This window comes from Mustela putorius, unplaced genomic scaffold (genome assembly GCF_011764305.1).
Source record: "Mustela putorius furo isolate JIRA1106 unplaced genomic scaffold, ASM1176430v1.1 tig00003896_pilon_pilon_pilon, whole genome shotgun sequence".
Taxonomy (NCBI): domain Eukaryota; kingdom Metazoa; phylum Chordata; class Mammalia; order Carnivora; family Mustelidae; genus Mustela; species Mustela putorius.
In genome coordinates this window covers 12,696,791-12,717,105 of record NW_025422045.1, presented here as the reverse complement: position 1 = coordinate 12,717,105, position 20,315 = coordinate 12,696,791, and the positions used below count along the sequence as shown (strand labels likewise).

The 20,315-nt window shown below is 40.5% G+C and overlaps 1 pseudogene; it reads left to right on the top strand.

Moving 5' to 3' along the window:
- Window positions 1-844: 844 nt before the first annotated feature.
- LOC101670953 lies at window positions 845-4,521 on the top strand (annotated as a pseudogene).
- Window positions 4,522-20,315: the final 15,794 nt, after the last annotated feature.

Below are 20,315 nucleotides of genomic sequence, written 5' to 3'. Positions count from 1 at the left end.
GAAGATGAGGATTCCACCTAGGGATGGATAGGAAATAACTTACCAAGGTCCTGGGATACTAATTTCCAAGGCAAACCCTACAGAAGGTACTGGAGCCTCGGCCTACAAGGGCCAAGCCCACCATTACCCCTTGACTCTGCCAGTCATGTGTCATGAGCCATTCCCTCCTTTCCTCTGGGTGATGTGTTGGATAGGGGTGCACTCAGTGGTTTGCCTTGCCCTGGCTCCTCCTGAGACAGGAATATGCTGGAATATCTCCTGTCTTTTATGCCTGAGTTTTCGCGTCTGTGAGACCACCAAGGAGCCAACACCGATGTAATCACACAAGGATTTATTGGCAAGCTTAAGCTTGGGCCCAAGTGTACCCGACACAGTGGAGTAGGGACTTGGACCCTGAACCAGATTACAGTCAGAGTTTTTAAAGACAGAGTAGGGGTGGACTTGGCAGTAGGTGATTGGGCCACGATCGCCATCCCTATGTTCTTGTGATTTATTAGTGTTAAGCTATCCTATTTCTGACATGATTTTTATTATCCCATAAGCTATCCTATTCCTAAGGGTTTTGGTATGGCGTCTTGTTTGCAAAACCTTAGGTCAGTCTTTCTGGAACCAGGGGTCATTTACTGGTCATGGAGACCTAAGATGGCTGCCGGGGCCAAGATGGCTGCACTTATGTAGAGGCTAGACCTGGCTAGTGCTGAGGTGGGTTCAGCCTTGTTTTTCTTGGCCTCCACACTGTCTAGGATGTCGATGCTTATCCTCGCCCCCATACCACCTCCATGTCTATAGCCAGTTATAAACCACCACCTTTTCCAGAGCTCCCAGTGAATAGCTAGGTGCAGCCATGGCCCCAGCTCTGAGGTTCATTCCTGGTTCTGCCTTCTTACCAGTCTGTGATTCTGGACAAAGCACTGACCCTGCTGGGATCTTCCCCTTCTCCCCTGTTTCTCCCTGTGATTCCCAACTCACATGGACACATCCTTGTGTAACTCCCTCCCCTGGAGTGTGGCCTGGACTTAGTGATTCACTTCATGCCACAAAAGATGGTAGTATTTCCCCAGGCCCCTTCTGAGATTTGGTTTGAATAACTCATTGCCCAGCCACATATTCACTCTGATCCGTGTCCTCTGTCAGATCCCCACACTGGAGAACAAGCCCTGTGTGGAACCATGACACAGACATGTGCATGTGGCCTGGCCCTTGAGGGACAACGACAGACAGAGAGGAACTCAGGCTTTCGATAGGAGCCTGCCAACACTCCTGAGCTGAGGTTCTCTATGAAGCAGGCCCTAGTTTGGGATTGACAACTGCCCCAATGTCTTGAGAGGCTCTTGCAGGATCCCTCAGCTAAGCCCTGCTGGATTCCTGGTTCCTTGAGACGGTGAGACAGTGTTTGTGTGTTAAGCCACTGAGTGTGGGAAGATGGGGTCTCACAGCAGGAGGAGTAGGGCACTAAGACAATTGAGCTGCCCCAACCCTGTCCCTTCCCCCCTACCCTGTTCTCCTCAGCTTCCTCCAACCACCCTGGCCCCTGTCTAACCCCTGAGTCTGCCCCTCTGGCAACTCTGGCAACATCAAGTTCAGTCTCCAACAATCATTTGCACCTTGGTGCTCTCTGCAGAGCTACATAGACTGGGATTGGTGCAGGGCTGGCTCCTCTCTCTCGTGCTGCAGGAAATCTCCCTGTGGCCTCAACACAGTCTTTTCAGACTCCTCATCTGTTGGGAGTTCAGGACCCAGTTGTAGCACCTTGTTCTTTTTCTGTGGAGCAATAGCTCTTTTCATTCACGTTTTTGTTTTCATGTTTTGTCCATCTTCCCCTCTAGACCCTGAGCCCCTAGAGGGAGGATCTGTTTGGCTTAGCAGCATTGGCGCTGAGTGCTCAGGGCAAAGTGGCTGAATAAACAGGTGAGAGGATCTATCCCACCACTGATCAGCTCAATTGTTAGAGCCTAACTGACTTTGAGTGATTGTAAATACTTTTGTTTTATAAGTAAAGTCCATGCCTGTTGTGGGACTCAAATTCAGACCCTGAGATGAACAGCCACATGCCCTACTGACTAAGCCAGCAGGGCACCTCTTTGGAGTTTTAAATGTACTGAGTGATAACTATTTAAGTTAACTCAGTGATTTCAGCATTTGACAGCTATGTTACATTATGTTACAAATTACTGCTGTAATTTTAGTAGCGTATCATTGAAGATCTCCCCAAAGGATAGTGCTGAGTGGCTGTTGGGAAGTTGAACTCTTCTCCGTGGTCATTCAGGACCCGGCAGTTTCTCCACCATGGGCCTTCTCCCTCCCTAGGAGGTCATGCACCTCTGTAGCCATTGGTAGGAGGGGAGAGAGGATAAAGAAATGCTGGTGGGTGGGTGTTTCCAGCCAGATCTAGAAGGCCTAAAATGCTTAGATTTACGCTCATTCATTTTTTCATTCTTTGTTTTAAAGGCAAGGATTTGTAAGTAGTGATTATGAAAAATCATTTCCCACAAAACATAGAAAATGCTGAGCTGAGTGCCTTTGGAAGTGTGGTGCTTGCTTGTGCCCACTCGGGATAGGATTTGGCATCGAGTTTGCTTGGCTGCTGGCCTGGCTGGTGGTGGGTCAGCTTCCTTGTAGCTTTCTGAGCTAGGTGATCATGCTGCTGGAGGCTGAGGAGACACTGATTTTTTTTTTAATTTGAAATTTTTGAAAAATTCTGGAGAATAAGAGAGATATGAGAAGATTAGAATAGGGAAAATATCTTAAAGCTCAAAAAAGTTAGTTTTAACCAATGTTTGACATCAATCTCTTCTGCATTTCTTTTTTCTTTTCTTTTTAAGATTTTATTTATTTGTCAGTGAGAGATCACAAGTAGGCAGAGAGGCAGGCAGAGGGAGAGGGAGGAAGGAGGCGCCCTGCGGAGCAGAGAGCCCGATGAGGGGCTCCATCCCAGGACCCTGAGACTATGACCTGAGCCAAAGACAGAGGCTTTAACCCACTGAGCCACCCAGGCACCCCGCTTCTGCATTTCTATAATGGACACAGTAGATGAGGACTTGTGGTATTTAGTAAGGTAAGCGGTGACTGTAGGCAAGGAGTAGTGGAGAGGATGGATACTTGTCAGGGTTCATGCTGCTGGAGAGGTCCAATTTATGTATTTAAGTAATCTCTTCACCCAACATAGAGCTAGAACTCATAGCCCTAAGTTCAAGAGGTATATGCTCCACTGACCAAGTCAACCAGTGCCCCTCACCTGTCATATTTCTAAAGATCTAGAAATTGGTTAATACTTTGGAGAATAAAAAATTCAAGCATGCCTCTCGGGTACTGGTGAAAATACAAATTTTTCTATTGCCTTTGAAGGGCAGTTTCACAATATCTATGAGAAGTACAAATGTCTATATCCTTTGAACCAGCTTCCCTATTTCTAAGAATTTATTCTTTAGCTACATGCATACATTTAACAAGTACAAGGTCATTTATTGTGGAATTTTTGTGGTGGCAAAGAATTGGCAATAACCTAAATATGCCTCAGTAAGACAGATTAAAAAAATTAGTGAATATCCATACAAAAGAACACACTATAGCCATAAAAATGAAGACCTATGATATAATGTGATTTATAATAAAAATATATATTGGTTTTTATTCTCATTTTTGGCGTAGAGTGTTTGGAGTTTATTGGAATTCCTGAAGTTTTTAGTGGTGACCTGTGTGTGTGTGTGTGACTTTTGTTATGCTAATGAGACGAATTTTAGACCCCCACCGCCCCACCCTCGGAGTTTGTAGGCTGGTTGCCAGGGCAGCCAACCCCTTGAGAAGAGGGGTTGGAACTACCGTGCCTGTGCCTCCATGCTCCCTGCTGCAACAAGTTTCCTCTAAAGTTTGTAGCTACCTGGGTAGGTTGAGGGGGTCGGCGGCAGCTGCCAGAGACCTACGCTGTGCTGAAAGGCCAGGGCTTCAGCACAGGCACCCTTTACATTGCTGAGAGCCACCTGTCCTGATTAGATGGCTCTGGATTGGGATTCTCACTAGAATACCCCACCATTGGCTTGCATTTGTTGTCCAGGGACCTAAATACCTATCCCCGAGAATGTTTGTATGTGATGGTGAATGCCAAATTTGGAGAAGAATCCAAAGAATCTGTTGCCGAATTTAGATTTGTGCCTAGTGATAAATCAGATTTGGAGGCAATGTTCCCTGAAATGTGTGAATGCCAGCCTTTGCATCCTGATCCTGGGGACAAAGATTCAGATGATTATGTTGGAGAAGAATATGTTGTGGGAGCTAATGAACAGGGAGAGGAAGACATCCCTACATTTTATACCTTTGAAGAAGGATTGTCCATCCCATTCAACAGCAGAAGGCCAAGCCACATTGGAGAGGTTAGAAGAAATGCTTTCTCAGTCTGCGCGCAGCCAATATAACATGGCTGAATTCTGGACAGAAGATTCAGTAAGAGATTATGAAGATGGGATGGAGGCAGACACCACACCAACAGTTGTTGGGCAGTTTGAGGATGCAGATGGTGATCACTGAGAATGATTTATGCTGCTGTCAGATTCTGCTCATAACTAGGAAAGAATTTGGTGTCTCTTCTACTGTGGAGTGGGTGTTGATGAAAGTTTTTTTCCTTCTCCAAAATTTACCTGAATCAGACAGAATATACTGAGATAAAAAGTTGTCACCAGCAGTAGAAACTATGACCTTTATTAATAACAAAGGTGAATTAATTTAACCAAGAGGGTATTTGTAGTTTTTCATCTACCCTAAAACTTTCTGTGTATGAGTCCCCTCTGAGTAGGCCTTTAGTTCCCACCTTCATTCTATGCATCTTATCTAACCTGGTATGCCTATGTGCTGAGAATGTGCAGGCACTTGAAGGCCTAGGTAGACTGGATGGGAGGGAGGGAGGCTGAATCTAAGTTATACCCTTTTAGAGCCTAAAGAACCCCTGACCCCTTAAGAAGAAAACAAAGAGATCTCAGGGAAATCCTGGCCTCTGCTGCTTCTTCACAGGGGTAATAAGGGTCTTTTACTAATTTAGAACCAAGATGAATTCATTCAGGCATCTTTAGGGAGCCTCTTGGGAAACATCCTAGCCACATGAAATACCACTAACACGGATGCTTCTGGCTAGCTCTTACTCCTTTCACCATGTGTCACCAGTCTGTTTTGTTCAAACCTCTTAGGTTAGCTTAGGTTTTCAGGCTTCTGTCCTTAGAGGCCTGTTCTGGAAAACCAATATATGGTTCAACATGTGGTCCGTGAGCCATACAAGAGATCCCCTCCTGTCCCGAGAAGGAAACCTTTCTCCTGGGAACTGGGTCTAAACCTTAGGATAGGAGAATCCTGCATGGCCCCAGGGCCTCTTCCATAGTCTAAGGTCTCCCTGGATACGAAGCAGCTTTGGGACCCGTAAGACTGAGAACTTCCATCAACTCAGATCACTTGGAACTTGGGACCAGAGACAGCAGATCAAGCTTGCCCAGTTCCTCGGCTGTAATGGTAACCCTCTAATTTGTAATCTTCTAATTTGTAACCTCTTTGGCCAGTTTCCATAACAAGTAAAACGAGATGAAGTCCTCCGAGTACTTCAATGATAACTGTTATGTCTTTGTAACAGTTTAACAAAGAGATCTAGGTTTTCTATTAGAAAAAAAAAAAAAAAGAGAGATTGGACTTTTAGTCCCACTTTCCTGACCTCCAGGAAAGAGAGAAGGAGGGGCTGGAGGTTGAATCAACTTCCAGTGGTCAATGATAATGATCAGTTGTGACTGGAATGAAGCCTTCATAAAACTTCCGAAGTCTGGCGCTTTAGAGAGCTTTTTGGCTGGTGAGCACGTGGAAATGAGGGGAGAGTAGTGTGCCTACAAGAGGGCATGGAAGCTCTGCGCCCCTTCCCACATATTTTTCCATGAGCATTTCTTCCATTTGGCTGTTCCTGAGTTATATCATCCTTTAATAAACCAAGGATCTAGTAAGTAAAATGTTTTGTGAGTTCTGTGAGTCACTGTAGCAAATTAATCTTACTCAAGGAAGGAGGGTGTTTGGGAACGTCTGACTTATAGCCAGTTAAGCCAGAAGTATAGGTAAAAACCTGGACTTGTAAGTGGCATCTGAGGGGCGCCTGGGTGGCTCAGTTGTTAAGTGGCTGCCTTCAGTTTAGGTCTTGATCCTGGGGTCCTGGGATCTAGCCTTGCATTGGGCTCTCTGCTCAATAGGAAACCTGCTTCTTCCTCTCCCACTCCCCCTGCTTGTGTTTCCTCTCTTGCTGTTTCTCTCTCTCCCTCTCTCTCAAGTAAATAAAAAACCTTTAAAAAAATTAATGGGCATATGAGTCCAAGGAAGGGGACTTTTGGAACTCCCAATCTGTAGTTTTTGGTCAGAAGCACAGGGGATCAGGAGATCACCTGTGGTTGGTGTCTGACGTGGTGTGGGGTGGGGGATGCAGTCTTGTAGGACTGAACTCTTCTGGTACATAGTGTCAGAATTGAGCTGAATGGTAGGGCACTCAGTCGGTGTCCTGAACATTGCTTATTGAGGACATCCACTCCCCCTACTCCAAACACTCTCTGGGAATGATGATCAGAGCACCTATTTCAGACCTTTATGTACTGATATGAAGGGTAGAAATTGGTTGTCTGGGACACAAGGGTAGAAGGGAGAATCTATATCTTTTTATCCTTTTGGAGTTTGAACCACATGAAGATTACCTTGATTTATTAACTATGGTTTTTCACTTCATCTTTACTTCTTGCTTGTAGGTGAAGTTGGTGTTAAATGGATAGGTAATTTAAAAAAAGCAGAAAATCAGAAATCTTAGACAACACATTAGCAAATGAAGGCCTGCATAATGGGGATTTAATTTAAAAAAATGAGATATATTTTTCTTATCTGAAATAAGTCTAGGGGGTAGACATTCCAGGAATGGTATGATGATTATGAAATCAGGGACCTACCCAAACAACTTCTAGGTCTCTGGTTCTCCCTTTATAGGCTGTGGACCGTGCCCATGTTGCCCAGAATGCCTGCTAGAGCTCCAGCCATCACATCCTCACTGAAGCTGATTTTAAAAACTTGATCCTTAATGGTATAATATGGACAATGCAAGAAATTATATATATACATATATTTAAAGATTTTATTTATTTGACAGAGATCACAAGTAGGCAGAGAGGCAGGCAGAGGGGGGAGGGGGAAAGCAGGCTCCCTGCTGAGCAGAGAGCCGGACACGGGGCTTGATCCCAGGACCCTGGGATCATGACCTGAGCCGAAGGCAAAGGCCCAACCCACTGAGCCACCCAGGCGCCCAAGAAGTTATATTTTTATATTACCTTTCTTCCTGATTTAGTTCACACATGGGCCAATCTTAATGAATATTATTATTGAAAGCTTAATATGTAATTGGAATTTGCTTGACATTTTGTAGAACAATGACAAGATAAAAACATAATGTCAGATGTTTTGAAAAAGAAAAACTTCATATTATTTTATGGGACATAGAATGTTATTGCCTTATCTACAGTTCAAAGGCCAAATCATTCATCTCATTTGTTGTGATAGAAATGAGAATGTATTCTTTAGAGGCTTCACAAGTTTCAGGGTAGTTATGTACAGACTATGCCTCCCATTCATAAGTGTAGTTTTGATAGCTTCCTTTCCTTTATTCTCTTTCTCTTTTTTACACACACACCCTATTCCGTGGCACACCACACAGCCAATATTACTATAAAAATCCACCAGATTAAATCTTGCTTTTGCAGGAGTAACATGAGGAAGAAAAAGGAATGGATTAGGGGTGCCTGGGTGGCTCAGTCACTTAAGTGTCCAACTCTGGATTTTGGCCCAAGTCATGATCTCAGGGTTATGAGATAGATTGAGTCTTGCCGCTGGCTCTGTACTGGGTGTTGAGCCTGCCCAAGATTCTCTCTTTCCCTCTTCCTGTACAGCCCCCTCTCCTGTGATCACTCTCTCCACTCTCTCTCTAAAGAGGAAAAAAAAAAAGGAATGGATTAGAGTTTTTCAACTTTTAGCAATATCCTATGATTTTAGTTTGATTTCGTTCTGAAGATTGCATTCTGATCTGCTTTAAAAAAAAAAAAGGACTCAGTAACAATGCAGACTTGCTTAAATCTATCTCTGTTTTCTCTCTTTTCCTTTCATAGCAGTGGGAATAGCCTCTAATACAAAAGCAGCACTAATTTCAAAACTACACACTTACTACTTAGAAACATGTTTGTCCTAGCTCTGAAGGAACTGGTCCATTTGGAATTTTGCTCACCCACTGATGGATAGCATGAACTGGTGAGCCATGGGGGAGAGACAATTTTATCTCCTTTTGTAGCAAAAATAAAAAAGCCTGGTGTCTCTGTGGAATCACTATAGTTGGTTTCCCATGATGAAAGAGTCTGCCTCACTCCAGAGTGAGATATATGAGAGTCAGATTTGGGAGAAGACAGTGTGATATGGCTTTCTCTGGAGGGTGGAGGGGGCTGGTGGCAAAAGAGTTGCTTGTTAGATGTTCTCTTTCTTGTCATTGTGGCAGTTACTCTATTGAGAAAGATATAATTGCACCCAGAAATGCAAATAAAGTGGGGAGTGGTAACAGATAAGCAATGACCGATGTGCTCAATGTTTTTGATCCTAGTTCAGGAGGTAGCTAAGCTGGCTAATATCCCCTTATTAGAGACAACAGATGCATCCAGAGGAGACATTCTGAAAATTATATCCATTACTGAATATATACACATAATATGTGCTATGTATATATTAAATATTTATTTATTTATTTGAGAGAGAGAGAGAGAGAGAGAGAGAGACAGTGGGGCAGGGAGTAGGATAGTCCCAAGCAGACTCCATGCTTTGTGTGGAATTTGACATGGGGCTCAATCTCGTGACCCTGAGTTCACGACCTGAGCCAAAACCAAGAGTCACACACTTAGCCAACTGTGCCACCCAGGTGCCCCTGTATCATATATTTTTATCAACATCTACATTCTTGAAAATATCTGTGAAGGGCTTACTTGTGGCAACCATGGAAACAAAAGCAAATTAAGATATTATGCCAGTCTACTCCCACTCACATCCCAAGATAGGTTGTCCAACTGATTTGAAAACAAAATCATTAGAATTTTTTTTTTTTAAATTGCTTTCATTGGCTTCACCACCTGGATTCTGACCAACCTATACAGAATTGTGGACACAAATAGTCATTCCAATATAAATAATATGTTTACAGGCAAAAATTATAATGATACTTCCATGGGAGAGAATGGCAGTGTAGAAGAGGGAAGAATCTAGAAATTGATGCCACAAAGATCTGGCTTCAAATCCTGACTCTGCCACTTACTAACTGAGTGATATTGGAAAATTTGCTTCACTCTTCCAAACTTTATTTTTCTTAATGAAAATTGGAAATGGTAATATTTCTCTTTTATAGGATTGATATAAAATAAATACATTAATGAAACCCTATGTGTAAGTTGTGTATATAATTTAAATGGATGCATTAAAATGGAAATAATTTAGTTACTTAAATAATTAAATCAATATAGTTAAACGTGAATCTTCCTCTTTAATGAGTAGATATTCAAAAGACCATGTTTAGAAGAGTTTACTGTGTGAAATGTTGATGAACACATGGAAAATTATAGTGAGGAAGTTCTACTAATGTCTTCACCTCAGTAGCTTCTGGACTTAGCCAAGACTCTTGGAAATTAGTCTAGCAATAACAAAGAAGGTTGTGGTGTGAACAAGTCTTACTGTGGCTGGGCTGTGGAGTCTGGTTATGGTTGGGAGATCTGAATTCTAGCCTATAACTGTGTGATTTTGAACAGTTGCCCTTGACTTTTTTGCTCTCAGTTCCTTCATTTATAAAATCAGGGAGTTATTTTAGAGTCCACTATGGTAACTGCCAGCTCTATTATGTTTTTATGAGGGTGAGATGCTAAGTGCAGAATTAAATATCCTAAAGTTTTCACATTCAGTTTGGCTATCTTTGAACTCATGAGCATTCTTTTGCATGAAATTTGTGTGCCTATCTTCCCATTATTCCATACAATTTTACTCTTGTCTTTCTTCAGTGGAATGCAGACCTTCTATCTTTCAAGTTCTATAGTCCTGATGATCCTTCAGGAGAAGGGAAAAATCTAAATCTCCTGTAGCCATGGTTCCATCATCTCTGATACCATGTCTTGATACCAGAAATCCAAGGGATGTTGTAGGACAGGAATCCATTTTTTGGGGGCTTCTACTTATGGACATGTAGTATTGGGAATTTTTCTTTTCAAAACAAGAATGTCACCTGCGTATTCTAATCTCTTTTTGGGAGGGGGTAGGATAGAGTCAGAGTGGCACAGTTTTCTGTGCTGTCACAAATACTATGAGAAGAGCTCAGAGACCAAAAGCTTTTGCTTCAGTGTAACAGCAAGGTGAGGTTAGCAAAGCAGGACTTAGAGCTGAGAGAAATTTGACAAGTTTTTAAATGATTTTGTGATCCATAAGCAGTCTGTGTTCAAAGACTATAGTAAGATGTTGGTTTAAAGTGAACTTTGTGAGAAGTGAGTGGAGATGATTTTGGAAAACATCCCAGGGGTAGAATTGGTGTTAAAAACAACTGGGTAAATGCATATAGATTTTGATGTTGGTAAGGAGACTTTCAGAGGTATATCTATCTCTGTCTTGTATATCTGGGGTCATCTCCAAGATTCTTTGTTTGAAGGAGGTCTGAATTTTTGTGGTAAGTATCTTCCATTCTCCTTTGGGATGAAACTCCATCAATTACTAACTCACTCATTGACATCTTTTATTTTATTCCCACTGAATCCATCCCCTAAGCCTGTAAACATGCTTAGAACTTCCCTGTAAAAAATGTCTAATGTTGGTCCTGTTGCCTGATTGGGCTACTATCTTATTTCTTTATTTTATTGACAAATTAGGTGCTTCCAATACCTGAACATCCACTCATACTTTTCTTCTTGCATTTGGGTTTCTGTATCTGCTTTAGCCTTGTTTGGGCTGACATAACAAACATTCTATAGACAGGTGACTTAAACAAGAAGCATTTATTTTTCACAGTTCTAAAAGCTGAGAAGTCCAAGACCAAAGCACTGGCAGATTTGGTGTCTGGTGAGAGCCTGATTTCTGGTTTGCAGATGGCACATGGTGGAGAGGAGATAGGGAGATCCTGTGTCTCCTCAACATTTTATAAGGAAGGGATAAAAAATAACATTTTATAAGGAAGGGATTCTATAAGGAAGGAATTCCTCCCTAATTAGATGTTAATCTCATTAATCTCATCATGAGGTGCCCACTCTCATGACCCTAATACAACTCTAATTACCTCCTAAGGCCCCACATATATGCATTTTGTAGGGGACATATTCAGTCCATAACACCTACTATATGTGGATTCTATTTTTTCAAAGGTCATCAGTGACCTCATAATGGTTAGTTCAGAATGCTTTTTCTCTTTTTCATAATAGCCTTACTGAGGAATAACTTCCATATAAGAAGCTGAATACATTTTGTGTGTATGTGTATGTAGATACACCCCTGAAACTATCCCCACAATTAAATTAATGATCATAACCATCACTGGCCAAAATTTTCTTGTGCCCCTTGGTAATCCCTTTCTGCCCCTTCCTGCCTCTTATCTCCCTTTCCTAGGCAACCACTGATGTACTTTCTGTCACTCTTGATTTTTGTCCTTTCCAGATGCTACAATTTTATAGAGATGGACTGTATGTATGGTCTTTTTGTCTGGCTTCTCTCACTCAGCCTAATTATTTGGAAATGCATTGATGTCATTTCTTGTATCAGTGGTTCACTCCTTTTTATAAGTGAGTAGTATTCATTTTTGTTGATATACCACAGTTTGTCTTCCAGTTTATAGAGATGTTATTGTCAGAACAAGTATAACAGAACAACTAACTGAAAGATGCATGGAACATCAGTAGCAAAGAGCTGTGGTAGATGATACCACACCTAAGATTTTCACATGTAATTAAAATGGAAAGCATAAGTCAGTGAATTAGCTGAATTTATTTTTTTTTAATTTTAAAAATATTTTATTTATTTATTTGACAGAGAAAGAGAGCACACACAGGATTGGGTGAGGGAGAAGCAGGCTCCCCACTGAGTAGGGAGCTGGATGTGGGGCTCAAACCTGGGACCCTAGGATCATGACCTGAGCCAAAGGCAGACACTTAGCCAACTAAGCCACCTAGAAACCCCTGATGAGATGAATTTAAACACATTATTTTGGAGTCATTGATCAGAAATTTGGATCATTGAAATTAAAAAAAGAAAGAAAGAAATTTGGACCAAAAAATTAGATTCTCCCATCACTTGATATAGCATGGTAATGAAGCAGAGCAATGACTTTAAGATTATACAGTTTATTTTCTTAAATAAATTGGGACATGATCTTCTCTTAGGGAGATTATTTGGCAGTGGTATGCAGGATAGATTAGAAATGGAAATGATTGGCATATAGAAGCCAAAGCAAAGGGAGCTGTAGCAGCATTTAGGAACATGAGTTAATAAGAACAATGGCAATGAGAGTGGAGAAGAAGGGGAAACTATGAAATAGATTTCAAAATTTCCAAGGAAGAAATAATATGGCATCTTATTTTTCTAACCACAGCTTAATGAAAGCCATCTCTTAATTCTTCTCCAAACTTGTCTTCAGGTAGCAGAGGCTCTTCCGATTTTTGTTGGAAGAACACTGTTCGAGGAGACCAGAGTTCTAGACCTGGTTCAAGCACACACTTTCTGTGTGACCATAAGCAAGTTGTATAGCCTTCTGTGGCAACTGCTTTCTCTCCTGTAAAATGAGTGGACAAAGCGGGTACTATGGCTTCTTCCAGCTCCAAATTTCTTATGTGATAGGAATTTATTATCTTGAATTCCTCCCTAATTAGACGTAAGTTGACAGACCATTTCAGCTGGAAATGAAAAGAGTAAGGGTCCTGGTGATGTATTTAACTATAATCTAGATAAAAAATTCTCTGTGTACACTGTGTTTTCATAATGAAGGAGCTGTGCACAAAAGCATAGGGTTGTAGGGTACTAATTTGCTTCTGCTCTGCTGGGTCAAATGGCACTCAAGAGGTTAGGTGTTTGTAATCCAAACGTGCACAAAGTTCAGGAAAGGAAGAAGCCTAGAGTTTGGTTACTTTTGACAAATTATAGGTCAATAGGGACCACTTCTTAAGATGGCCCAGAGGGAAATTCAACTTTTTAATTAATCTCCTGTGGTCTCTGGCCCTTGCCAATATCACAGACAAGTCCAGAGGATGCCTCTAGTGATTCATTATAACTCTTGTCTCACTGATTACTCTGTTTCTAAATGTTTCTCTGTGGTAAGAACAAGCAGTTAACAAAGGTATATTGGATTTCCCGGTGGGCCTTATTAAAACTGTTGTGGCTATGAGGTGATTAACTTATGTAAATGAATCAATGTGGCCAATGAACCAAGCTATGCACACAGAACATATCCAGGAGAGAGAGAATCCCAAAGCCTAGCCACACTGAGGAGAACACTGTGTAGTATTTAAAGGTGAATTACAGAAGAAAAATGAAAAAAGAACCCTGAGAATGATGTCTTTGATACAAAAATACTCAACATGAAATGACAGACAATTAAAAGATGGTTCTAGAGTTTTTACATGTTGCTTTGGCATAGATTACTTGAGCCAAAGTAAAAATCCTGGGGGTTAGGGGAGGCTGGTGAGGTCAAGAATCTGTCCTCAAGCTACCACTGTGTACCTGGTACCCATCTTACTTGCAGTCAGCAAATGTCACCAACCCCCTTTCTTGTGCCACTTGCTTTGTCTCAGAGACAGATTAATTTTACTCTGTTATGTAGAATAGTAGATTGGAGGGGTGAGTGAACTAGCTTGAGATTTCAAATCTATGTGAATGTTGGAAATAATTACAGAAATGGAAAGTCAGAAAGAGAAGTAGATTTTGTGTAAAAGGGATAAGTTAGAGTTTAGCTTGTTTAATAATCATGTGTCTTGAGTCTAGAGCATCAGATTTTCCTGTTAAGTGATCATTAGTTTCCTTTTGGTCCTAACTCACCAAGAATATCAAAATCAGGGTCATGTGGCACTTTTATGTGAATTACAATTAGTTATAGTGTGGTTACGATTACTGATTTTTGGGAAATAAAGTTGCTTAACTACCATTAGGTGAAAAATTGGAATGGAGATCCACATCTATATGTGTGTGATGTGACTAGTTCTTCTGCGGTTGGGCTGTGCACACTTGCATGATCATGTACAGAGCCCTGTCAGGTTAGTTATTTAAAAAGAAATGGTTTACCTGCTTCCCCAAAATTTTATCCTTGAAGTGACTACCAGAGATATAGATACTGCTAAGAGATAAAGGCAAGAGGGAAAGTTCTGGAAATGGGAACTTACGAGAAGGCCATGCAAAGAGGGAAAGTTGGGGAAGGAGAATAAGAAGGAATAGTCTGTGAGGTTTTAGAAGAATTAGTTTTGGGCAGTATCATGAGAGTTCTCAGCATTGTTCCTTCATAATCAAAGGATGGAAAGCATTCCTTTCTGTTATCTGGAATTAGTTATTTAAGTATTTAGTATAATTTTCCATGAAGCCAACTGGTTCTGGGTTTTTCTTTTTGGTGTATGCTTTTTTTTTTTAAATTGTTAACTTGATCTTTTCACTTGTTATAGGTCTACCCAGATTTTCTAATTCTACTTGAGCTGGTTTTGGTAGTTTGTGTCTTCCTGGAAATTTGTCTATTTCACACAGGTTACCTATATTGCTGGCATATAATTGCTCATAGCATTCCCTTATAATCCTTTTTATTCTTGTAAGGTTGGCAATAATGGTCTACTCCAAGATTTCCTCATTTTAATGTTCTCTTGCTTTCTTCTTGATTAAACTAGCTAGAAGTTTGCCACTTTTGTTGATTTTGACAAAGAACCAACTTTGGTTTCGTTTGTTAATCTCTTTTGTTTTATGTCTTTTCTCTTATGTCTTGTGTCTTTATCTCTTTTCATTTATGTCTACTCTATTATTTCCTTCCTTATGCTTGTTTTCCCTCCTTATGTTTGTTTTAAGTTAGTTTGCTCTTCTTTTTTAGCTTCTTATGGTGCAAAGTTAGATTATTGCTTAGAGGGTTTTGTTTTGTTTTGTTTTCTGTTTTTGGGGGGGTGTTTTTTAGTACAGGTGTTTATAGATACAAGTTTTTCTCTAAACACTGCTTTAGTTATATTTCCCAAATCTTGTTGTGGTATTTTATTATGTTTTTGTTTTCATTCATCTAAAATTAGTTTCTAATTTCCCTTGTGATTTCTTTTCTGATTCACTACTTAATTTTGGAGTGTCTTATTTAATTTGCACATATTTGTGAATGTCCCAGATTTCCTTCTTTTATTGATTTCTAATGTCATTCCACATGGTAAAAGAAAATTGTATGATTTCAATCCTTTTAAATTTATTAGTTTTTTTCTTCCTTTTGTTAAAATTTCTATATTTTCATTGTATTTGGTGTGGCATAATTCTTACATTTTTCTTTAGTTCTTTATACATGGTTTTCCTAATTTTTTGAACATATATAAAATAGCTGATTTAAAATCTTTGTCTATTAGGTCTAATATGTAACCTCCTCTAGCTCTTCTTTTTTTCTTTTTTTTTTTTTTTTTGACTCTTCTTCTTCTCTGTATGAACCATCTCTCTCTCTCTCTTTTTTTTTTGCATGTATTATCTTTTTTTAAATAAAAAAAAACCAGGACATTTGAAATACTGTAATATGGCAAGACTGGAAATCAGATTTTGTTGCTGTTCTTTGTGCTTGTGAGTTCGTTTGTCCACTTTCCTGAAAACTAATCTGTAATGTCTGTATTTTTTGTCATTTGTGGCAACTGGCATTTCTGTTTGATTAGCTTAATAGTCAGCTCGTGACTGGACAGAAATTTCTTAAATGCCTGGAACCAGGAGGCCTCCTGCCCATTGCCAATGGGCTCTGTGTGCATGTTCGGGCACTCTCCTTCAACATTTAGGCTTTACAGCTCTTTCTTGGCCTTTCCTTCTTGCTTTCAGGTCAGCCCTAGGTGAAAGAATAGGGCCCTTTTAGATCCTTCATGGGACTTCAAATGGCCCTTGGCACGCATGCAGCCTCTCTATGCTTCTGTGTGGCCTTGTAGATTCCCAGGAATAGGTTGGAGTTCTCAGGGCCCCCTAGGGACATCTTATTTCTTAGTTTTTCCCTTCAAGTGTTTTGGTCAGCTTCTCCCGTGTTCCGTTGTTTTAGTTTTCTCAGACAGTGGCAATATTAAATAATTGGTGCTGATTGTTTTCAACAAACGCCCCTGAGGAAAAGGTTGTTTGCAACAAGTGGTCTCTGAGTCAGGTCAAATAAATGCAAATGGTAGCAGTGGAGGTTTGAGGGATGTGCGAGACACATCAGATAATGACAGTTCTCTGAGAATATATTTTTGGAGAGTTCCAAACCAGTTTCCATTTCTCCAGGACTTCTAGGCAGTTTTTGTTTGTTTGTTTTGTTTTGTTTTTACCATGTTCAGAGGTTGTTGGCTTTCAGGGCTATTGCATAGCTGGGGAGAAGGGGATGAGCACAAGACAAGTTAAAGAGGCCATAGAGGTGTTCCCTGTTCTTACCCAAACTCAGCCAGTTTTCTTGAATAAATCCTTCTTCAATTGTTGCAAGCCTTAGGTTAATTTCCAGAGTTCAAAAAAATTCAATTCGATAATTATTTTTTGGTCAGTGTTCTCATTGCTTTTAAGGCATGACTTTTTGGAGGTCTTTACTCTGCCATTTCTACCAACCTCCCTCATGCTGTTTTGTTGTGTCTCAGTCAACCTGGGTTTTAGGCAGAGTCTTCAGCACTTTCCATGAAAAAAATTCAATTATAATGAGTCATTAGTTTTCAGCAGGCTTTATAAAAGGCTGTTGGAAGGATCTGAAGAATTCACAGATAAGGTCACTTTGCATGTATGCTGCCTTTTGCAAGCTGAGGACTTCATCCTTATTTCCCTTTCTTCTTTTCCTTCAGTTATCTCTCACTTCATCATCGTGTGCCCCTCCCTGTAACAATAAGCATATTCTTTCCTTGGTATTATTTTTTCCCCTCTAATCACTACCCTAAAGAATTGAAGTTCTATTAGGAAGAATTCAAACAGGCTATCATTTTGTCTTGTTGAACATATTATATTTAAGTTCATTTTTGGATGAGATGTATATAGACCATCTCATAGTGTCTTTTCAGTCTGTTTCAAGGCATTCAGGCTGGCTACTACCCATGAAATCAACAACGTCTCCCTCTTCCTCCTTTCTTTTTCCTTCCCTTCCACATCTAAATTCCTTTTTCTCCATTCATAAATATGAGACTTTTTTTTTTTTTTTTGTCACTTGGAGAGAGAAGAGAAAATTTTGTTGAGCAGAGGGGCTAAAATACAGAGAAGGGTGGAGGGGGAAGGCAGACTCAATACACCCAGTGCAAGAGCCCAAGGAAGGTCTCAGTCTCATGACCTTGATACCATGACCTGAGCTGAAATCAAGAGTTGGACACTTAACTGATTGAGCCATCCAATTGCCCCTCAGATTTGGTCTTCATCTCAGGGTTGTGAGTTCAAGACCCATGTTGGGCTCCATGCTGGACATGGAGCCTATTTTTTTAAAAAAAAAATGATCACAGTAGCTAGATTAGTCCTTCCATTTAATGAATCTGTGCCATTTAAAACAATTTTTTTAAAAGGTTTTATTTATTTATGTATTTAACACACACAGAGAGAGAGATCACAAGTAGGCAGAGAGACAGGCAGAGAGAGAGAGGGAAGCAGGCTCCCTGTTGAGCAGAGAGACTGACATGGGGCTCGATCCCAGGACCCTGAGATTATGACCTAAGCCAAAGGCAGAACCTTGATCCATTGAGCCACACAGGTGCTCTGAATCTGTTTTCTCTTAAGTTTGATTTTTCTATCCTAATTTTATAGCCATATTGGTATTCTTTATTTTATTTGGAAATTTTGGGGCGTTGAAAATTTATATAAAAGTTCTCTGTTGGACCTAAATAATTGTCTATCATTATTAGGGAAACTCCCAGTAAAAAAAGAGAAAATATTGGGGAAGAAGTGAGTTTTCCTCCAAAACAGAGGCTCATAGGGAAAGAGATGAAACAATAATTAAGATGAAACCAGAAAGGAGACAAACCATAAGAGGCTCTTAATCCTAGGAAACAAACTGAGGGTTGCTGGAGGGCAGAGGGGTGGAGAATGGGGTAACTAGGTGATGGACCTTAAGAAGGGCAAGTGATGTAATGGGCACTGGGTATTATATAAGACTGATGAATCACAGGCCTATACCTCTGAAACCAATAATACGTTATATGTTTAAAAAAAAAAAAAAGAAAGAAAAAGAAAAAAGAAAAAAAGAAATGAATTTCCCCTGACCTGAGAAGGAGACTATTAAAAAAAAAAGGAAATGAATAAAGCCAACCATCTTTGGAGAAATAATTCACTGCATGGAACTTTATGTGTTAAATAACCACTCACCTGAACAAAGAACATCTTTTTTTTTTCTTTTAAAGATTTTATTTATTAATTTGACACAGAGTGAGAGAGGGAATACAAGAGGGGGGAGTGGGAGAGGGAGAAACAGGCTTCCCGTTGAGTGGGGAGTCCCATGCAGGGCTCGATCCCAGGACCTGAGCTGAAGACAGACGCTTAACGACTGAGCCATCCAGCACCCCAAAGAACATCTTTTTTATTTTTTTTTAAAGATTTTTTATTTATTCATTTGACAGAGATCACAAGCAGGCAGAGAGGCAGGCAGAGAGAGAGAGGGAAGCAGGCTCCCTGCTGAGCAGAGCCCGATGTGGGGCTGGATCCCAGGACCCTGGGATCATGACCTGAGCCGAAGGCAGTGGCTTAACCCACTGAGCCACCCAGGTGCCCCCAAAGAACATCTTTAATAACCAGAAAGCTTTCCAAGAAGACAGCTACTTCCTTTGGTTAACCTTCATATCTCTATGGAAAATGAATAAAGATGAAGAATTTGAACAAAAGCAAATGTCATGAAATGACTTCAAAACTTGAGAAACTACTGACTGTGTGAGAGGCCATGTAAGGGAAATGATGTTCCATCAGTTCCCATGTTATCCACTAGGTGGTGGTGCACATAAAACTCTTTACTGAATAAACTTTGTATTGCCACAAACACTGTTTACTTTTCTTTTAAAAATAAAATCCCAAGAAAATATGTATATAACAATAAAAACTAGGGGGAGAAATGTTAAGCCTTGCATTAATAACAGAGGGGACAGGGACACCTGGGTGGCTCAGTGGGTTAAATACTCTGCCTTCGGCTCAGGTTATGATCCCAGAGTCCTGGAATCAAGCCCCACGTTGGGCTCTCTGCTCAGCAGGGAGCCTGCTTCCTACTCTCTCTGACTGCCTCTCTGCCTACTTGTAATCTCTGGCTGTCAAATAAGTAAGTAAATAAATAAAATCTTAAAAAAAAAATAAATAAAACCAGAGGCGACAGTGTCAGTCTACAAAATGAGAATAGGTACCATCCGAAAGAGATCATCTGCAAATACACCTTTTGGGTCTTCTTGGACCCAATTTCTTTTGGTTACAAAAATGTGTAACCGAGAGTTTCTTTCCATACTTGTTCCAGAGACAATCTTGGATGCAGGAGTACATAACAAGTTTTGATGACTATGTTTGCATAGGAATTTTTGGGCCTTTAAAAAACTCATCTCTCATCCATCACAGTTACAAAGATTATATGATCATTATTTTTAACACATTAGCATGTCATTGTATCTCATGTGGTAAATTCAGCATACTTGTTTTGTGAATACATCACTTTAATTTGAATGATGAAGCTGTCTTTCATCAATGATGGGACTCCTTCTGACACTCTGAGAGAAGGAAAGCAAGCTTCTAGAATGAACTTGACCAACTGTAGTGACCTCTGAAAGGTTACATTCCCTTTAAGGCCATCTTCTCAGAAAAGGGGCACCTGAGTGGCTCAGTGGTTAAGTGGCTGACTTCTGCTCAGGTCATGATCCTATAGTCCTAGGGTAGAGTCCTGCCTCTGGCTTCCTGCTCAGGGGAGATCCTGCTTCTTCCTCTCCTTCTGCTTGCTTCTCCCCCCATTTGTGCTCTCTCTATCAAATAAATAAATAAATAAATAAATATCTTAAAAAAAAAAAAAAAGACCAGCATTTCAGAACAGAGCACAGTTGAAGCCCCTAGTAAGCAGCCTCACAGCCCACGTTACTCTTCTACACTTGGCAGATTCTGGCTGATGATGTCCCTGACACAAAGAAGAAAAT